Source organism: Euleptes europaea, chromosome 6, assembly GCF_029931775.1.
Source record: "Euleptes europaea isolate rEulEur1 chromosome 6, rEulEur1.hap1, whole genome shotgun sequence".
NCBI classification, from domain to species: domain Eukaryota; kingdom Metazoa; phylum Chordata; class Lepidosauria; order Squamata; family Sphaerodactylidae; genus Euleptes; species Euleptes europaea.
In genome coordinates, this window is record NC_079317.1 from 73,292,963 (window position 1) to 73,314,441 (window position 21,479).

General features: G+C 44.1%; 1 pseudogene; it reads left to right on the forward strand.

Moving 5' to 3' along the window:
* Positions 1-20,528: 20,528 nt before the first annotated feature.
* On the forward strand, positions 20,529-21,204 carry LOC130479699 (swi5-dependent recombination DNA repair protein 1 homolog; annotated as a pseudogene).
* Positions 21,205-21,479: the final 275 nt, after the last annotated feature.

The window sequence follows — 21,479 nt, forward strand, 5'->3', positions numbered from 1 at the left end:
TCTAATCTGGAGAACCGGGTTTGATTCCCCCAGTCTTCCACATTAATGGCAGATGCTCATCTGGTGAACTGGGTTGGTTTCCACATTCCTTCCTATACATGAAGCCATCTGGGTGACCTTGGGCTAGTTGCAGCTCTCTTAGAGCTCTCTCAGCCCCACCTACCTCACAGGGTGTCTGCTGTGGGGAGGGGAAGGGAAGGTGATTGTAAGCCAATTTGATTCTTCCTTAAGTGGTAGAGAAAGTCAGCATATAAAAACCAGGTCCTCTGCCTCCTACCAGCCAATGCTCCTCTCCACCCCATTGTCTGTGTCCTTAAACACAGCGCAGCACACTGCATAGGCCCAACAGGACTTCCCAAATCACTGAGATTTTGAAAGGGTTTAGGAGACTGTATTGGACATGAGTTAGGGTTGCCAACCTCCAGGTACTGGAGAACCAAAACAGCACAGAAACAATATAAGAAATGCTTAATTTTATAAGTGAGTAAAGTGCAAAAGTGACAATAAATATATACAATATAATACAACAAGTTAGAGGTAAGTAATATATCTCAATCCAGCATGACAAGGACTTGGAAACCTCTCAAGTCCATTCGGATGTAAGTCCAATAAATCCAGTAGTTATATAGGAAGAATATTTCCTTTATGGGGATCAGTTGTATGTCTTTTCAGACTATATTTCAGTACGCTGGAAATTAAGCAATCATTTACAAAGCCACAATACAGGATGACAGGACGTGTTGTCTAGATCATAATCAATCACGTTTCGCATATGGCTTCGTCAGCTACATGTATCCAAAAAGTATAATTTCAAAACACCTTAGTAGGTAACATCTCCTTAGGGACCACCAACAGTGTCTATTCAGGTCTCCATTAGGACAGATAGAGATCAGTTCACCTGGAGAAAATGGCCACTTTGACAATTGGAATATATAATATTGAAGTCCCTCCCCTCCCCAAACCCCACCCTCCTCAGGCTCAACCCCAAAAATCTCCAAGTATTTCCCAGTTCAGAGCTGGCAACCCTAAGATAAGTAGCTTACGAAGTTGCATTTCCTAGGGAATAGGAAGTAAGGAGCAGTAGCTACTCCGTCTCCTGAGTAAGGAAAGGCAGGGGTTGGGGTGCAGTGAGGCAGTGGCCAGGAGCAGCATCCCTTGTTGGGCTGTCACTGCAAAGAGCACATGAATATGCTGTTTATTTATGGCTTCCTATATTTATATTCTGCCTTTCTCCCCAGTGAGGGCCCAAAGCAGCTTACAATACAAAAGAAAACAATAAAATTCAGTAGAAATAAAAATAAAAGAGGGCCGGATTTTGAACAAACAGCAGGTCTTCCTTTCCTACCTGACTGATCTTCCTGCTAGCTCAAGGCTGAAACCCTGAAGCTAAGAGCAACAGGACAAACCCTTTGGGTCTTGCCTTCAGTTAGCACCAGAGGGCTCAGCACCTTTGGGCACGCCTAGGCCTAAAATACCTGTGGAGCAGAATGAGAACAGTCTACTAGATGTTACAGAGGGGCTGTTAGCCGGCTAGCACCGTTTCCTCCCCTGCAATATGACTCTGAAATACAAAGATTGAAAAGATCAAAATGTTTTTTTTAAAAACTTAATTGAAGGTTTGTAGAAGGTTGGAATCCCCAGGTCTAATTTTAAGCAGCAGCCTAATTTGGTGAATTACACCAAATATCAGAGAATAATGGCCAACCGCATTTTCCCTGCACAAATATTGTTTCTGTGCAAGAAACATAACTATGAAGCAGCACTTATTAGGTAGTTCCCCTTGCTGTGACTTTGTTTTCCATTTCACTGTTTGCATTGAATTATTGCTCCATTTAACCTTTCTGCTCCAATGCAGAAGAAGCATGTTAAGTAAACATCTGCTGGGTGTGTTTTCATGCTTCAGAGCTATATTCTGTGAAGCAAGGACTGTTGTTATCTTGTTTTCTTTTTTATGGCAGCCCAGCCCAGGGTCTGAATGTGTGTATTGATTCACAGGTTGCACTAGGATTGTAGGGACTGGTTCCTTTTGCGTGGACGGGGGTATTACTTTTATGCCAAGAATTTACACTGAAAACCTTTTGCTTTGACCACTTGTTCAAGAAAAGGCTTGGCCACTAATGTAGCTGCTTCTTGGGACCTGCCCTCTGGTCTTTTAATTAGCTGGTAATTCAAAGTGATGAATGCTTTCTAAGCAGGTTCCCATTTGCAAGGGTACCAGGCAATATCATTTGCATATTATGCAAATAAGACATGCTGATTTAGCAAATCCTAGCTTTTAATTTGCAGCAACCTCTCATCTTTTCCTAAAGCATACCAGGGGCAAAGAGGGAAAAGAGAATGGATAGTCTTTTTAACCTGACTGACTTTAACTGTCACATCTTCTCACATCAGCCCAACAGTGGCCCAGTATCAGTCTGATTTGATTTACACCTGTAACTCTTCATCATCAATTAATATGAAAGTAAGTATTTGGGGTGTGGAATGGGCAGCTCCTTGATTTCCCTGGGCATTTTTGGTGCTATTTCATCAGGAACAACAATCCTTATTTTTAGACTGCAGCATTGACTAGAAGTGTATGCCTTCCCATTTCTCAGAAATGAGATTTAAATACCTGACATGAGCTGTTCTCAAACTCTTTTCCATTGGGATCCACTGACAGTCTTACTGTAGTTTTCAGGAGCCACATAACTACTCCATGCTACTTTATTCTGCCCCAACATAAAACTCAGAGATTTCATGAGTTCATTCCGCAAGCTTATGATTTATTTTTCATGCTCACTGTTCATAAATACGCATGACCAAAACACAAGGCTCTATGTCAACCCATGTGATGAAGAGGCAAACCAATTATACTATTAAGACTTCCAGAGCTTCCACTTCCAGCTCACCCAGCTCCTCCTCCAGCACGGTGTAGTGGTTAAGAGCGGTGGACTCTAATCCGGATAACCAGGACCATGTCCGCACTTCGCGTTTGCAGCTCTGATTTCTACGGGGTTTCCTTGCATGTTCGCAGTCCATCTCTTCTGAAGGATTCCGGAGACATCTCCAGAGCACAATTTCTCTGTGTTAAGAGCATTCGCTTATACGGCGAATTAATAGAAAATAAACGGTTTCCTCACCCGGAGCCTGAAGTGCGAAAATAAAATCTGTCTTCAATCCACTTCCTGCTGCCAGCCCACCATCCACTCCCCCCGCCTAACTGCCCACGCTGGACCAATCGCCGTCCTTGTTCCCCCCACTCCCCCTGCCTCACTGCCCATGCTGGACCAATCGTCGTCCTTGTTCCCCCCACTCCCCCCGCCTCACTGCCCATGCTGGACCAATCGCAGCCCTTGTTTCAAGCAGCAAGTGGGCATGCGCGGCAGGCTACCACCTCAGCCAATCACAATGCTTCTTCGAGCTGGCGCGTGAATGCTGCTGCAAGGGAGAAACATACGGATTTTATCTAATACAGCGGAGGAAGGTGTCGCGATGGGAACAGAAATTTTAAGTCGTGTTGGATGCTTGAGTACTGGACACGTTTAAATTGCGAGGTAAGTTGCTAGTGCGTTCACGGGCCAGGTTTGATTCCCAATTCATCCTCTACATGAGTGGCGGACTCTAATCTGGTGAACTGGGTTGATTTCCCCCACTCCTGCACAGGAGACCTGATGGGTGACCTTGGGCTAGTCACAGCTCTCTTAGAGCTCTCTCAGCCCCACCTAACTCACAAGGTTAGGGTTGCCAACTGCCAGGTAGTAGCAGGAGATCTCCTGCTAATTCAACTGATCTCCAGCCGATAGAGATCAGATCACCTGGAGAAAAATGGCCGCTTTGGCAATTGAACTCTATGGCATTGAAGTCCCTCCCCTCCCCAAACCCGCCCTCTCCAGGCTCTGCCCCTCAAAATATCCCACGGGTTGCAAAGAGGGACCTGGCAACCCTACACAAGGTGTCTGTTGTGGGGAGAGGAAGGGAAGGTGATTGTAAGTCAGTTTGAGACTTCTTTCGGTAGAGAAAACCGAGGTATAAAAATCGGGGTATAAAAAGTTCTTCTTCTTCTTCCCTCCTGGTCTTGTGGCCTATCTGCCAGAGAGAGATGACTCCTAAGTCTGAGAACCACTTCATGAAATCAGGCTTAAAAACCCACTTTCCAAAGCAGGGGAGCATGTGTGTCTCTTTCTCTTCCTGCAACTAACAAAACAATGCAATGCCATAAATGCAGTCTGTAATCCAAATTTAAACAGTATCCAAACAGTAGTTTATAATCTGTGCTACAAATGATGCTTCTGCAAACAGTGCTGCAGCTTTGGAACAACAGCTCATACTTATAAACACTGTTCTGTTCCCATTCTGTAGCAACTGGGTTAATTCTTATAAACTCTACTAACGCAACACAAAATATTCTATTACCACATTACAAACATTATTTAATTATATTAATATTACAAACTTTATTAGACATATCTAAATTTATGCTGAAGATTAGAAAATCTTCACACTGTTACTCAGGGAACAATGGTTATAACTGCAGGTGTCCATTACCTACCCGTTTCCAAGTGTGATGTAGGGATCTTTTAGGACAGAAAAATATGAGAGAGAGAGAGAGAGAGAGAGAGAGAGAGAGAGAGAGAGAGAGAGAGAGAGAGAGAGAGAGAGAGAGAGAGAGAGAGAGAGAGAGAGAGAGATGCTTTATATCTTTCTGTCACCAGCAGCTTTTGCATTCTTAAAAGCAATTGTTAAGTCGTAATGACAGCTATTAAATTAACTAAGTGTGTCCCACCTACAGTTAATACAAATAGAACCCATCCATATATGTGTGTGTAGTAGCTCTGAGGACAAAAGAGAAATGAGAGGGAACAAGAAAAGGAACAAGCTTTTTCGGACTTGACACTGGCTGTGTTTAAGACTGAGCTGGTTGAAGGGAAAGGCAGGAAGGTTGAGTGTATGGCCATTTTTGCATGGTCAATTTTGATGCTCATTCAAAGCTCTTTTTTAAAATACAACTTTAAAAATGCCTTTTCACTGTCCCGATGCAAAAGGAGAAGTTCCACTCTCCCCCCCCACTCGCCTGCTCCTTTGTTCGTGTTTGCATAGCTATTACCATATGCATAGTTAACGCGCCTCTGTTGTTTTGAATTGTTCCTTGAGGGTAATTCTTCGCAGCAAACACCAAAGACTGGGTTAAATGGGCTCTTTGGTAATGCAAAGCAGGAAAGCGCCAGCTTTGCGGTCACTTCCGGAATGATGGTTCAACATGCAAAATTCAAAAAAATATGTGGGGCAATTCAGCCTGGAACTCACTGCTAATTGCCATACAAAAATGGCCTATGTGTGAATGTAAACAGGGAATTCTGAGAAGCAGAATAAGCTGGGAGTGCATTACCAAGGAAGGAAATTTGTAGGGTTCCCAACTGCCCGGTGATGATGGGCAATTGCCTGCCAACTCACGTGACATGATTCCAGCACTTGTCAAAAGCCTTTTGAAAGTCCAGGTATATAAGATATGATGGGTCACCATTGTCTACATGCTTGCTCACTTTCTCAAAGAACCTCAAAAGGTTGGTGAGGCAGGATTTCCTTTTGCAGAAGCCATGCTGATTTTCCTTCAGTAGGCTTTGTTCCCCTATGTGCCTTAACAATTCTACCTTTGATTACAGTTTCTACTAATTTGCCTGGGATAGGCTTTAGATTGATTGGCCTGTAATTTACTGGTTCTGTTGTGGACCCCCTTTTTAAAAATTGGTGTAATATTTTATACTCTCCAGTCTTCCAATATGGTGGCTGAATTTAGTGATAGATGACATAAACGGGTTAGTACCGTATATACTCGTGTATAAGCCGACCCGCATATAAGCCGAGGTGCCTAATTTCACCCCAAAAATGGGGAAAAATTAGGCACCCGCATATAAGCCGAGGGTCGGCTTATACAACGGGTCGCCCTCCTGCCCGGCCTCCCGGGCCCTCCAGACCGACCCCAGTGCCACCCCCTCCCGGGCCCTCCAGACCCACCCCGATCCCTGGGGTGGGAGGGGGAAGAGCCCCTGACCCCCAACTTACCGGGAGAGGTGGGAGGAGGAGGCCCACTGATCAGCTGGAGGCGGCAGCGGAGCCCTTCCAGCGCTGGAGCCGGTGGCGGTGGGGCCCTGCCTGCGCGCAGGCAGGCCCCGCCGGCCGCTTCCAGGCCGCGGGCCGGCAGCGGGGGCGGCGGCGGGGCCTTGCCTGCGAGCAGGCAGGCCCCGCCGGCCGCTTCCAGGCCGCCCAGAGCGCGCGCGGGCCGGCAGCGGGGGCGGCGGCGGGGCCTTGCCTGCGCGCAGGCAGGCCCCGCCGGCCGCCCAGACCACGCGCGGGCCGGCAGCGGGGGCGGCGGCGGGGCCTTGCCTGCGAGCAGGCAGGCCCCGCCGGCCGCTTCCAGGCTGCCCTGAGGGCGCGCGGGCCAGCGGCGGCGGTGGCGGTGGTAAGTTCTTCTTGCCTCCTTCCCTCCTTCCCTCCCTCCCCCCTCCCCCCTCCTACCGTATTGACCCGCGTATAAGCCGAGTTTAGTTTTTTCAGCCCTTTTTTTGGGCTGAAAAACTCGGCTTATACACGAGTATATACGGTAGATCAACAATCTCACATTTGAGTTCCCTAAGAACTCTTGGGTGTATATCATCAGGACCTGGAGACTTATCTGTTTTTAATTTCCCCAGTCAGTCTAGAACTTCATCTCTCATCCTGACATATCTGAGAAAGGGAGATTTGACTCTCAAAAGCTCTGAAAAAGTGAGCTGTGACTCACGAAAGCTCATATCCTGCCAGAAATTTTGTTAGTCTTTAAGGTACTACTGGACTCTTGTTCTTTCCTACTGCTACAGACAGACTCCCATTGTGATCTAAGGTCATATCCTGAAAATCTAAGGTACTACTGGACTTGAATCTAGCTCACAATGGCAGCATTATCTTGAAAGGCTTCAATCACTCGGACCCTTTGCAATGCATGAATACTTACATTTCTTATGCGGGGAAAAACTTACAAAAAGCAGTTTATAATTTTCAATCCTGCAAATTTTGTGTTGTGTTTTTGAAATGTCTGGCATTTGATTTGATGATTTTCCTGTTGCACCAGATGGGGTTGGTTTCCTGCAAAGAGAAACTTTGCTCATTTATGACTCACATAGTCCTTTATTAGCAGAGTCTGCCAGTGGACTGAGCGCTCCTTAGGGTGCCATGGTGATTTAGTTACTTCCGCACAAGAGGGGAAAAAAATGAATACCAAACCTGCAGAGCCAATTCATCTTTCTGTCCTTTCAACTGTTATTATGAGAAATTTGTCTGGAACACGGATACAATTATAACATGGCCCAGATCTAGACTGTATGTTGATTTAGGACCACATGCTATGAGCAAGTCATGCCTACATGCTTTTGTATAATGAACGGCATTTTTTCTTTTTGAAAAGAATGTAAAGCAACAACTTCTGACCTTCCCAGGAAAATACATCACTTTTTATTTAGCAGGTGCTGGTGTCTTAGAAACCCAAGCCAAGTGACAGAGAGAAAAAATAGTGCTACACATCTAAAAAGGAAAAGGAAAAGAGAACTACAACATTTTCCCTACCTACTCCAGAGGGAAGGAAAAGGTCATGGCATATTTGCCTGTGTTGGATCGTTTGCATATATGCCACTGTGAAATTTGCTCACACTGGGAATGAGACAGAAGTCAGGACAGTTTAAAACTGTCGAGGTCACAACTTTATATTGTAAGAAAGCATTTTAGAATTTTATACCAGAGCCTCCAATGACTGTGAAGCAACAGCCTTTGCATAGCTAAAGTCTAATAGAATACTGGGTAGATTTCTTTTTTTAAAAAACCCAAAAAAACCCCACGCTTTTTCCCAATAAAACCAGTAAGGTAGAGGTCCCCTGTGCAAGCACCGGGTCATTCCTGACCCATGGGGTGACGTCACATCCCGACGTTTCCTAGGCACTGGGTGGTTTGCCAGTGCCTTCCCCAGTCATCTTCCCTTAAAAAAAACAAAACCTTTCCCCAAATAGTTTCTTAAATAAATAAATCTCGAATTGCGACAGAATACAGTGAAGATAGAAACTCAGCCATTCTGCTTCCACATGGTGGTTTGTCTCTACTTTGGCTTCCAAACTGGAGCACTTTTTTGAGCATCCACACTATGCTTGCTCTAATAATCCATTTTTCAGGTGTTACCCAACCTCAATATGCTATTTCTCAGACCTGCTTTATTCTGATCTTTTTGAGAAAGCAGGCAGTCCAACCATGTTAGCCTGTCATCCAGAAAGAATGGTGAAGGATTTCTTGTTCTTCAAAGGTTCTGTGCACATTGCTGTCATTTTCTTGCCATCAGCCATTTTCTTAGCGATTTTTTCCCTACTGAGCCACTGGAGGGATTTCCCCCCCCCCCCCGCCAATAAAAAACTGGTAATTGCTACTGTACTATAATACTATTATAATCTATTGCTCTAGTCTAGGCTGATCCTGCATTGAGCAGGGGGCTGGACTAGATGGCCTGTATGGCTCCTTCCAACTCTATGATTCTATTGCCACTTATTAATTTCAGATTTAGTAGAATTGATATAGTGCATTCATAGGGTTCCCAACTTCCCGGTTATGGTGGGCAATCTACCGCCATTGCTTCTGTTGCCCACCGACTCAGCTGGTCGATGGGTGGAAGCATTTGAGGGAAGAGAGGGGGAGTGATGAGTGTCATCTACATGATGATATCACTTATTTATTTATTTATTTATTTATTTATTTATTTATTTATTTATGTATTTGATTTCTAGCTTGTCCTCAATCCCCAACAAGCCAGGCTCAGGGCAGGTAACAACAAATGATACAATAAAACCATAAAACCATATACATCTATACTTAAACTATTAAAACCATAATACATATTAATAATATTAATAATAAAACCAGATTTACAGTTTAAGCAGAAGTGCCGTTGTTAGGCTTTTTCTCACGAGTACTAGTGTTCCCTCCAGCTGCCTGGGAAACCACAGGAAAAAGCTTCCGGGGAGGGAAAGCTTCCTGGAAAACCAGGAATGCCAGGCAGAACGGCAGAGGAGGCCTGCGCCACCAGGGCAGCCAGGGAAGCCACAGAGATGTGGCAGTACAAGTAGGGTTGCCAGGTCCCTCTTCACCACCGGCGGGAGATTTTTGGGGTAGAGCCTGAGGAGGGCGAGGTTTGGGGAGGGGAGGGACTTCAATGCCATAGAGTTTAATTGCCAAAGTGGCCATTTTTCTCCAGGTGATCTGACCTCTATCTGCTGGAGATCAGTTGAATTAGCAGGAGATCCCCTGCTACTACCTGGCAGTTGGCAACCCTAAGTACAAGACAGAAATCCCACTCTGCCTCCAAACAGCTGAATGGTGGTAGGGTGGGGCGGAGGGAGCTAAACAGGCTGCATGGAGACTGAGACAGGAACAGGAGGGGGCAGGAAAAGCCTCACACCAGCACTTCCACTTAAACTGCTATGTCATTGCGTCGGTGATGCTGATCTCCACCCTCCACCCTCACCTCCCTAAACCTCCTGCCAGTTGCGATGTGGGGCCTGGCAGTAGGGAATCTTGTGAATGGAAGAAATTCACAGAACAGAACTCTCTTCCATGTCCCATCTCTCTTCCCCTGCTACCTTCTTCTGGTGATGGGGAGATCTCAAAACACAGTATAGAGGCCTGTGGTAATTTGCAGGGGAAATTAACTTCCTTACCTAGAGTGTGCGAACCAGTGCTTGTGTAAGCGGTAAAAAGAAAAAGGTAAAGGTAGCCCCCTGTGCAAGCTCTGGGTGACCCATGGGGTGACGTCACATCCCGATGTTTACTAGGCAGACTTTGCTTATGGGGTGGTTTGCCAGTGCCTTCCCCAGTCCTCTACCCTTTACACCCAGCAAGCTGGGTACTCATTTTACAGAACTCAGAAGGATGGAAGTATGAGTCAACCTTGAGCCAGCTACCTGAAACTGACTTCAGTTGGGATTGAACTCAGGTTGTGAGCAGTACTGCTGCTTACCATTCTGCGCCACGGGGCTCATTTGTGTAAGAGGTAGAGGACATTTTTGCAGCCCATTGTGTCACATCCCTCTCTGTTCCCAAAAGTATTCCAATTTTTTGGAACAGCTTTATTAGGAGCACAGAATCTACAGGGGGATGTAGAGGGGAGGAGAAGAGCTCCACTCCCTGAACACAGTACATAGTTCACAGTATATAGGATCTAATAATTAGGTTGAATCCAAAAGTTTTTTTTGCCAGCATAACAGTACTTATGCTAGTGGTTCTGCTGACAGAGAAGGGTTGGATTTTTACTGATTCCCACCTCCCACTGCAGATCCCCACTTTGCCACCAGAATGCTCTTCAAAGTCCCCCGAATCCTTTGAACAGAACTTCAGTGGGCTCAAGTAGGACAGGGGACTCCTGTTCTATGAATTTTACCCTGCTCGTGGTTATTTGGATCCAACCCACTGTTTATATTTTTGGATCCATGTTAGTCCTAGGACAGTGCTGTAATCAGGGGTGGATTGGCTACCAGGAAAGTCCCAATGGGACAATGGCCCTGGGGACCACCCTTACTCCAAGCAAGGAGCAGCACTCACCCTGTGTGAGGTGGACGCAAGCAGCCACCGAAATGAGCAGCCACCACAAGAAGCCTGCTGTTCCTTCCCCCCCCCCTCCATTGGAAGTAGGGTTGCCAGGTCCCTTTTTGCCACCGGCGGGAGGTTGTTGGGATGGAGTATAAGGAGGGTAGTGTTTGGGAGGGACTTCAATTAGGGTTGCCAGGTCCCTTTTTGCCACCGGCTGAAGGTTTTTGGGGCGGAGCCTGAGGAGGGTGGGGATTGGGGAGGGGAGGGACTTCAATGCCATAGAGTCCAATTGGCAAAGCGGCCATTTTCTCCAGGGGAACTTATCCCTATCAGCTGGAGATCAGTCGTAATAGCAGGAGATCTCCAGCTAGTACCTGGAGGTTGGCAATCCTGAATGGAAGTGAGGGGGTAGGACTGTAGGAAGGCCAAAAAGCGGAGCCCTTTCCAGGACCTTTTTTACCTTGCTGTCTGTCCCTCACAGTAATGGAAAAGGAAAGAGCCTTTCCCTTCTAAACATTGAGTTATCACCTACAAGTTTTAAACAAACACTATGTCAGTTCCTCAAAAAGGAACCTCAGTTGAAACTTCTGTGACATACAAATGCATTTCATTTAACATATTAATTGGCTAAAGACGATTAATCAAAATTGATTGACATTCATCATTTTAGATGCTGACTATCTGTTTAAATAAGGTTGGACTGTCAAGAAAGGCCCAACATTTTTTTTCCAGACCTGAGGAAGGCTTATGAGAATGGAGCCAACATTCAGTTTAGAATGGGAGGGAATGAAAGGGAAAGGATATCTTAACTGATAGCTGTCCAAGATTATATTCCTCATTGAATAGCTTGTATCTCCTGAAAATATATAACTGAAGCATGCATTTGTGTCATTAGCCTCTGACCTCAAAAACAATCAGGTCGTTTATGCAAGGGAGTTTTACCTGAGGTTCGTTGCTCGTTGGACCCATACTTTCCTGTTGGGAGTCTATGCACCAGCAGTCTCCAAGCTCAAATCAGGAAGTATTTGAGCTTGAAATGCTGCTTTGTAATTGGCTGCAGTGAGAGAAAAGTCCCCCCGAAACCCAATTGCCACATAAAAAAGCATTTTAAGAACAAAAACAAAAAACCAGAGCTATTTGAAAAGGAATGCGGGGGGTGGGGAAGAGACCCAAGCCTTGTTTTGAAAAGCCTTTTGCACAGAAAGAACTCTTAGGAAGCAAGAAGTATTTGAATCCCTGCTCCTTGCCATGCTGCTTTGTAATTGGCTGTCCACATGTTGTGAGAGAAACCAAGCTTCTGTGTCCTGCACTTTGCCTTATGCATGGGGATTTCAAGCGGGCTGAGCTCAGGGGAGAGGGAAGAATTGGGTTAATAGAGGGATGGTAAGTCTCAGGATTTGTGAGGGCTGGCAGCGAGGCCATCTCTAATGGAGGGAAAACTCATGCATAACTCCAAGGAGCAACCAAGACAGACAGGGGTGAATATGAGTGAAAGTACCCATGCATAAATGGTCAAAGAGATTTGATGGTGACAATGTGGTAAATCCTGAACTCAAAGCATTAGGAGAGATAATTTAAACTTCAGAACAAGGGAATGCAATATCAACATATGAAAATCTTGTCTTTCCTAGCTGTTCAACCTTTAAATAGTCTGCCTTTATTCCTTAACACTGTGCTTTTCACTTTTGTTTCGCTATGGAATATAATACAAATTGTGATTCTCCCCTCCCATCAGTCCTGTGAGCTTTCAAATCGATTATTAGCCCCAATGAACTGGTCTTGAACCAGACACAGTCTGAATACAAGGCCAATCACCTAAGATAAACGGAACGGTTTGCTTCTAGAGTACAAGGTTAGGGAAAGTAATTCCATTTGAAGAATTACTTTGTACTCAGAGCAGTAGCATGTGCTAAGTTGATTCTGAAAATGTTATTTATCTTTCCTTTGTCCAAGAGACTTGAACGGTGCTCAGGCATTGCTGTTGTTTGCCAATGCATATCCCTCAGAGAGCAATATATTTTTGTACAGTCTTTGCTGAGATGTGAACACCAATTCAGCTGCAAGGAGAGAAAAAAGTGTAAGTGGTCCTTCGAATAACTATCGTAGCATTTAAAATGTAATTGGTTTTGCAAACTGACAACTCATTATTGAAAAGCAAAAGGGATGTTAGATAATGAAGTGTCAATCAGCATAACAGATGTGTCACTTTGCTTAATGCATTTTGCCCACTGAAATTCTTTTACCTTTCTTACTTTTGGCACTGCATAATGTATATGTGCAGATAGCAGAGATCTAGTAAATCTAAGATATCCGAGAATATTGATGATTGGCCAGTTTCATGAACATTAATAGATACGAGTAAAATATCTGGGTGCTAGTTGAATGTACACTTTTACATTCTCTGTTCACTAGTCCAACCTTGGATTAAGGACTGGGGATGAATGAATGTTCTTATTTCTTTCAATGTTTGTTTGTTTTTCCTACCAGTTCTCTGTTTTTGATTTTTATGTTGGATTTGGAGGTTTGTTTGCATGGTGTATGCATGTGATACCATTTTTAAATGCAATCCATGGAGATAGGCCATGATAGGTAGCCGTGTTAGTCTGTCTGCAGCAGTAGAAAAGAACAAGAGTCCAGTAGCACCTTAAAGAGTAACAAAATTTCTGGCAAGGTATAACTTTTGTGAGCCACAGCTCACTTCTTCAGAATACAAGAAATGAGGGACTATTTTAACATTGGAAGAGAGTTCTCTTTTCCTTTTAGATGATGTATCATAAATGACTTTGTATAACCCAATGGAGGAGTAAAAAATTATGAGGACTAGTAACTTTTTAAAACCACATATGCAAGTAGTCCCTCTGCCTCTATATATCTCACACCTATAAAAGACAGAATAATTTACCAATATGCAGTATCATAACTGCAAGTTTAATTTTATTTTGCAATATAACAAGACAGTTATTTCCCCCCCCCCCCACACACACACAGTTAAACACAAAGGTTTGCTTAAGGAAAAGGGCATTGCCCTTCATACTGAACAGTGCTAGAAATTGAACTCCAGACCATCCAGCAAGAATTTAGAATGTAGAAATGAAAGAGCTTTTCCCATGAATATTTATGGGAAGCTGCATTTGAACAAAAATGATAAGGATGCACCATTTATAATATAGTTTTAATAGTATTTCTTATGAAGTCAATTGGAAAATTAGAAAATGATTCCGTTCTGTAAGAAAGCTACAATCTTCTAAAGCCTGGATCTTGGCTAAACATTCCCACAGATACATCTAAGCTTATTATATGTACTGTCCTATTCAAAGTAATATAATTGTTCATGAAATTACCTCCTTGTCCTACAGTAACTAAACTCTCAGTTACAGTTAACTAAGGACATCCTGCAACATATTCCATCTGTTGGAATCTCCAGCCACCACCTAGAGGTTGGCAACCCTACTTACAACCCTCTTTCCAAAGTTACCAAATGGAAATTCTCCCAAACTGAAAAATGAGTACATATAAATGGGTGTATCGATAAATGGCTTGTTATAATGAAGACTAAAATAGTAACTACTCCACAGAATCTAGATAGTTCCAAACAGGCTGTATTCAGCACAAACATAAGCTCCAAGACATAACTTTTTGTTCTATCTTTTTAACTAATTTCAGTTTTTTAGTTCCCTTGCTTGGGTTAAAATTCTGGTCAGGAATAACAAATACCATTTAAATAATAGATATTATTTTTAAAAAGAGAGAAGAACTTCCACATACTCAAACACTGATGTTCTGATTCTGTTTGTTTTCTCATAAATAAATGAATTTTAAAGATCACCTTTGGGCATCGACCATGCATAGGAAATACCAGCTCTCTCTTTGGAATGGAATGACAGTGTGAAATATTTAGGATGGAGAATTTTTACAACCAATAGCAGGCACAAAGCCCGCCTACCTATCACAGCTTAAGCACATCCATGACTTTATGACTGATTGACTTGATATTGGAGTTGGGCTTCTTCCCAACCCCTCTTGAAGCAGGTCACTATAAAAAGGATCACAACAAATGTGCAAATAAAAATGAAGCTAAGTAAAAGGATGAAGCCCCATACTAGGTTCTAAATTTAATTTGCGCCACTAAAATTTAGCCCTGGCTAGACGGAAAGATCTCTCAGTGTTTCATGGATCAATACAAAAGGCAGCATTTGATGCAGTCTGCAAGGGATTATCGAATCAGTGTGTCAGATCACATAATATCATGTCTGCCCTACATCAAACCCTCCCTATGTTTGTAAAGCTGAATGCCTCGAGGAAGAGTCTAGTGTAGTCTTCTTCTAAATGTGCTAACTATCCATTGCAAGAATGATATGAAATTTTGCAAGCATGCTGGTTCAGTTCAAACATCCCCATTTGGATTTGCTTCTCTTCCTCGTAGGACATAAACCGGGGAGCTTTTCATTTCACGGCATTTTTGGTTTCCTCACACAAATTTTCCCTGTAAAAATCCACACGTTTTTAATTCTGATTGCACATCATTTACATACAAATTGACTCTAAATGGCCTTAAAGTGGCACATGAAGAGTGTGAACATGCTGCAAAATACAGGAAGTTGCAAAATACAAGAAGCTGCCATTGGTCTACTAAAGTCAGTACTGTCTACTGTGACTTTGCAGTGGTTCTCCAGGGATTAGGTCGAGGTCTTTCACATCACCTACTACCTGATCCTTTTTAGCTGGAGATACTGGAGGTTGAACCCAGAATTTTCTTCCTGTAAATTAGATGTTCTTCCTCCTGAGCCATGGCTGCACTGCTAAGAAATAAAAGACAATTCAATAACAGCAGTGAAACTGAGGCAGGACAAAGACAGTGACAACATAAAGAGTAAAATAAAATAAAATGGGCATATTGGCTCATCCCTAATGAATACACAGGTTTTTTTTTTTAAAAGGGGGTATCAAGTAACCAACCCCCACATGCAATACCCAGCTTTGTGCCTCCTTTCAGAAAATAGTTCAGTCTCTATAAAAGGTCCATCTTATCAAGGCAATTAACAGTCCCATCATAAGCAGAGTTACAGCCTTCTACTAGAGTTGCCAGGTCCCCCCTCACCACCAGCAGGGGATCTGTTGTGGTGGAACTGAGGGGAGGGGTTATTCTTCTGGGTTTACCCTGGAAGCGATGGGGACTGTCTAGCACATTCTTCCAAATACTCTATGGAAACCATAGAGTGTCCCCATCACTACCAGGGTAAACCCAGAAGTGCTGTTAATCCCCCTCTTCAGCTGGCCTGCTTCTGCCTGCCAGCCTACTGAAGAACAGTGAACAGCCCCTTTAATTGGTGGGCAATTGCTAGGGTTGCCAGGTCCCTCTTTGCCACCAGGGGGAGGTTTTGGAGGTGGAGCCTAAGGAGGGCGGGGTTTGGGGAGGGGCTTCAACACCATAGAGTCCAATGGCCAAAGCAGCTGTTTTCTTCAGGGGAACTGATCTCTATCGTCTGGAGATTAGTTGTAATAGCAGGAGATCTCCAGCCACCACCTGGTGGTTGGTGTCAGATAGGGCTTCTGACAGCTCTGGTCCCAAACAAGATGGTTTCCCCACAAACAAGATGGAGTTCTCCGTGCACTCCTCCCCCCCCCCCGTTTTGCACACGAGCTCCGGCCAGGGATTTACAATTGTATTAGGACCTGCCCGTGTAAATCTCCAGTCTGATATCAGGTCCCGCGCACAAAGCCAAGAGCTCGGCCATCTCCTCCACTGATTGCTCTTAATTGTTTCTGTTTCAGTTTTACTTAAGTCGTTACCGGCAGGAAACGACTACATTGTCTCTTTGTTCCTGTAACCATATTGTATCAGCCCTATATATGTATCCTCTCCCCCCCAGTCATGTATTCCAGCCTTGCTTGTCTCCTTACTGAAATCATTGACTTTTGGAATAAAACTTTGAATCGCTGTTCTGCCTGGATTTGAGTTCTATTGCCTGAAACATCGTGCATTTGCCGAAGCCTGACAGCTGGCAACCCTAGCAATTGCCCACCATTACCTGGTATCAGGCAACCCTAGTTGCCAACCTCCAGCGGGGGCCCAGAGATGTCCTAGAAGTACAATTGATCTCCAGACTACCAAAATGAGCTCCCCTGGAGAGAATAGCTGATTTGGAGGGTAAACACTAAGAAGAGGTAAACACTAAGAGGTTAGATGGCCATCTGTCAGCAATGCTGATTCTATATCCTTAAGCAGATGATGAGAGGGAACCCATCTTGGTCATCTTCTGGGCATGTAGTGGGGGGTCACTGGGGGTGTGGGGGAAGGGTAGTTGTAAATTTCCTGCATTGTGCAGGGGGTTGGACTAGATGACCCTGGTGGTCCCTTCCAACTCCATGATTCTATATTATACACTGTGGGGGAGCCCTTCTGAGACTCTACCCCCAAATCTTCAGGAATTTCCCAATCCAGAGTTGGCGACTCCATTCTAAGACTATTGAAGTCAATGAGTTTAGAAGATTTAACTCCACGTAGGATTGCATTGTAAAATTCTCAATTGCAGAGCAGTCATGAGGAGGCACAAATATAAAGGCAGAGCACAAAGACACAGGAAGCGAAAATCTGTACTCGACCTTGCTGTCCTTCATTTCTTGAAGCAGTTTTCTCTCACCGTGGCTGCCTTCCCGCATTGGCACCCTGCTGAGATAAAATATGCTTCAAAGAGTAGAAAGCAGTAAAGCACGGCAGAGGGAGAATCAGGATTAATTGCAGTTGCCATGCACTCTGGCTTTATTTAAAAGTAGTTCCACTGTTTTATTCTTGAATGGGGTGGAGTTTTGTCCATTGTTTTCCACCATGGATGTTTTTAAATACAATAAAGATATCCAGGAGATCTCAGATCCTGAACATTTATTTATTTATTTGCATTATTTATAGTCCGCCTTTCTCACAGGGACTCAAGGTGGATTACACATAAGTGAGTCAATATAATCGACAAAATGGAATGTTCAATAAGCAATGCATTATGATTGCAGAATTCTGGATCCAACCAGAAAGACATGAAGAATAGCATAAGTATTAATAAGACACATCAAGCAGTACAAAAATTAAATCATAGCAGAGATGGCAATTGTTTTTCGATAGATATGCTTGATAAAATATGTCAATGTTATGAGGGATGACGTTAGAGGTAAACAAGAGTAGAAGAGTTGCATAAAACTGATCTGATTATTGTATTTTTATTGGGTTGGGTTTTATAAAATAGAAATATTGATATAGGTATTAGTTGAAGATCAAATAATATAACAGCAGTAAAGTATGAAGAGAAATGTAGTACTATGAGTTTTGATTTATTAATTATACTTTCCATTTCTAAAAGAGATTTTACTGGGGGGGGGAATAGGTAGGTGGGTTATCCTGGGCACGGACACAAAATGGAATGAATTGTTAAATTTTCCCTATATGTCTGTTCCCCTTTTATTTTTCTGTACCCCTTAAAAATGCCTGTGTTCCACCGCACCCAAAATAATAGGCATGCTGCTCTGATACTAGAGAGAATAGGTATGCAGCAGGACTAGTATCCATTCTAACTAATAGCCATGAATACCCCTTTCCTCCATGAATATGTCCACTCACCTCTTAAAGCCCTCCAAGCTGGCAGCCATCACCACATCCTGGGGCAGGGAGCTTCACAATTTAACCATGCGTTGTGTGAAAAAATACTTCCTTTTATCTGTTTTGAATCTCTCACCCTCCAACTTTAGCAGATGACCCTGTGGTTCTAGTATTATGGGAGAGGGAGAAAAACTTATCCCTGTCCACTCTCTCCAAACCATGCATAATTTTGTAGACCTCTATCATGTCTCCCCTTAGTTGCCTTCTTTCCAAGCTAAACAGCCCTAAGCTTCCTAACCACTCCCCATAGGACAGTTGCTCTAGTCCCCTAATCATTTTGGTTGCTCTTTTCTGCACCTTCTCAAGCTCTGTAATATCCTTTTTTAGGTGTGGTGACCAGAACTGTACACAGTATTCCAAGTGTGGTCTCACCATAGATTTGTACAAGGGCAGTATGATATCGGCAGTTTTATTTTCTATTCCTTGTCTAATTATGGCCAGCATAGAATTTGCCTTTTTTACAGCAGCCGCACACTGGGTTGACATCTTCATTAAGCTATCCACTGCCACCCCAAGATCCTTTTCTTGGTCTGTTGCTGCCAGCACAGATCCCATCAGTGTATATGTGAAGTTGGGATTTCTTGCCCCAATATGCATCACTTTACACTTACCCACATTGAATCTCATTTGCCATTTTAATGCCCATTCTTCCAGTATGCAGAGATCCTTCTGGAGCTGTTCACAGTCCGATTTTGTTTTAACCACCCTAAATAATTTGGTGTCATCTGCAAACTTGGCTACTTCACTGTTTAACCCCAACTCCAGGTCATTGATGAACCGGTTGAAAAGCACCAGTCCCAACACAGATCCCTGAGGCACCCCACGGCTCACATCCCGCCATTGTGAGAACTGACCATTGATTCCTACTCTCATGAAACATAGTACCCACATTTATTAGGGTTGCCAGGTCCCTCTTCACCACTGGCGGGAGGTTTTGGGGTGAAGCCTGAGGAGGGTGGGGTTTGGGGAGGGACTTCAATGCCATAGAGTCCAATTGCCGAAGAACCTCCAGGTACTAGCTGGAGATCTCCTGCTATTACAACTGATCTCCAGCCTATAGAGATTAGTTCCCCTCCTCAGGCTCCGCCCAAAAAACCTCCTGCCAGTGGCAATGAGGGACCTGGCAACCCTAAGTTTCCCCTGTCAGCAAAGTCTCTGGGGGTTCTGAATGCTTTCCTAATGAGAGGCCAGAGGCACCTTTTATCTGCCGTCTTGCTCTTCTTCTGCCTGGCTGCTTCTCTCCTCTGACGTTCCCTCTGAGGACAGGAGTCAGCCCTCCAGGGTCCAGGTCAGTCAGCTCCCCTGGGGTCTCCTCCTTAGAACGACTTCTGAGTCCTCTCCATGGCAACCCTCTTTCCTTCATTCCCAGCTACCTTCCATGGCTCTCTTCTTTTTGGCACAGCCTCCTGCTGGCCTCCTTTCAGCCGCATCTGCCTCCTTCCTTTTCTCCCTGTGGCCTCTGTCTTCCCTCTCTCTGATGGCTTCTTCTCTTCCAGATAGTTCCCAGCTGTTCTCTGGGTCAGCTTTAAAAGCACCCTGCTGGCCGTCCCTTCCCCACCCCTTCATGAGTGTCTGGGAATCACTTTCAGCCTGATTGTTTTCCCCTCCAGTCTGGCTGATCGCCATCTCTTCACAGAAAGAGGTTTTCTGTCGGCCACACTGCTTCATTCTTACAACTAGACAAAGTCCATGTCAGACTCGTACCTACTGAATCACTCTCTGCCTTCACTGTGCCTTCCACCTCCCACTGCCTGGAAAATTGAAACCAGACAACAGGGTGCCAGAATAACAGTGGGATTTAAAGGTTTCTTGGCGCTCCAGAAGGTCAGAAGTAATTATGTTTGAATTCAGAACTTTTACTTACACATACTTATATGAGGGTGTGGTTTAGTTGCTGCCAACGGCCCCGGATGAAGGTCATGGCTAGGAATAGCAGTTGCCACAGCTTCCAGCCCTAATACCAGCCATCTGCCCTCAGTTGCCCTACAGGTGGGTTGGGGAATATGCTGACAGCAGTTGGGCTGTCAATCACACCCATTGTCCCCAGCCTATGCTGCACCAAGACCTGAGGAACCTGTAATCAATAGGGTTGCCAGCTCCGGGTTGGGAAATACCTGGAGATTTTGGGGGGTGGAGCCTGAGGAGGGTGGGGTTTGGGGAGGGGAGAGACTTCAATGCCATAGAGTCCAATTGCCAAAGCAACCATTTTCTCCAGGTGATCTCTATCGTCTGGAGATCAGTTGTAGTAGGAAGAGATCTCACGCTAGTATCTGGAGGTTGGCGTTCCTAAGCAAATTAGTTCACTCTCAAAATGGAAGCACCTGTATTAAACAACCTTACGTTCTTGTGCTTTACTCCAGAGAATTGTGAACCTCAGAGCAGCAGCAGCTCAAGCTCAGGAAAACTGCCAATGAGTGCAACCCTTTGAGAACAGTTGAAGAAAGCAAGGCTGTCCTTTAATTCAACTTTGACTGTAGCAAAGCATCTTAAAATCACTGAAGAAAATGACTGCATTACGCATGAAGACATGCCTTTATCTAAAAAAGAACTATGTTCCAAATCACAATAAGAGGGCAAACACTCTGACAAAATCATGTGTATGAAAAGTAATTTGCAAAACAGAGAGCTTTGTGAGGATGAATATAATAGACTCGGTAAAATGGGGCAGAATTCTCCACAAGTTTTGTTAGAAACTAATTGCAGTCAGTCAGACCTACAGGAGGAGAAGATGAAATTGGTGATTCAGGAAAAGGAGGAACTTCTTCAAAGACTTAAGCTGGTCAAGATGTACAGATCAAAGAATAACCCGACAGGATTGCAGTCTCTATTAGCAAAATGGTGAGGCAGTTCCCAAATAATACAGTATGAGCTACAGTAGGCATTGTCTACAGACGGCAAGAAGTGTTACGGAGGTGATAGTCAATTTTGGACTAGATGATCAACTGCTACATTAGATCAGAACAGAGCAAGATTTTACAGATGCATAACTACAAGCAATTTATCTAACATCCCCCCCAAAAAACCAGTTTGAAGGTTTACACCCAGTTTTTGTGCCAGAATAGTGAAAGAGACGTGTGATTTTATGTAGAAAAGACTGCAACTAAACAAGCTTCTAGGCGAAGCTAATCCTTTGGTTTATGAGGTGAAAGCATTACAAATGTGAACAAAAAATAAAGTTATGGCTTGATTCCTCCCAGAACTTTGTCTCTGTGACATCCTCCCCCTCCATGGGCTGCCCCCTACTCCAGGCACAATGTCTATA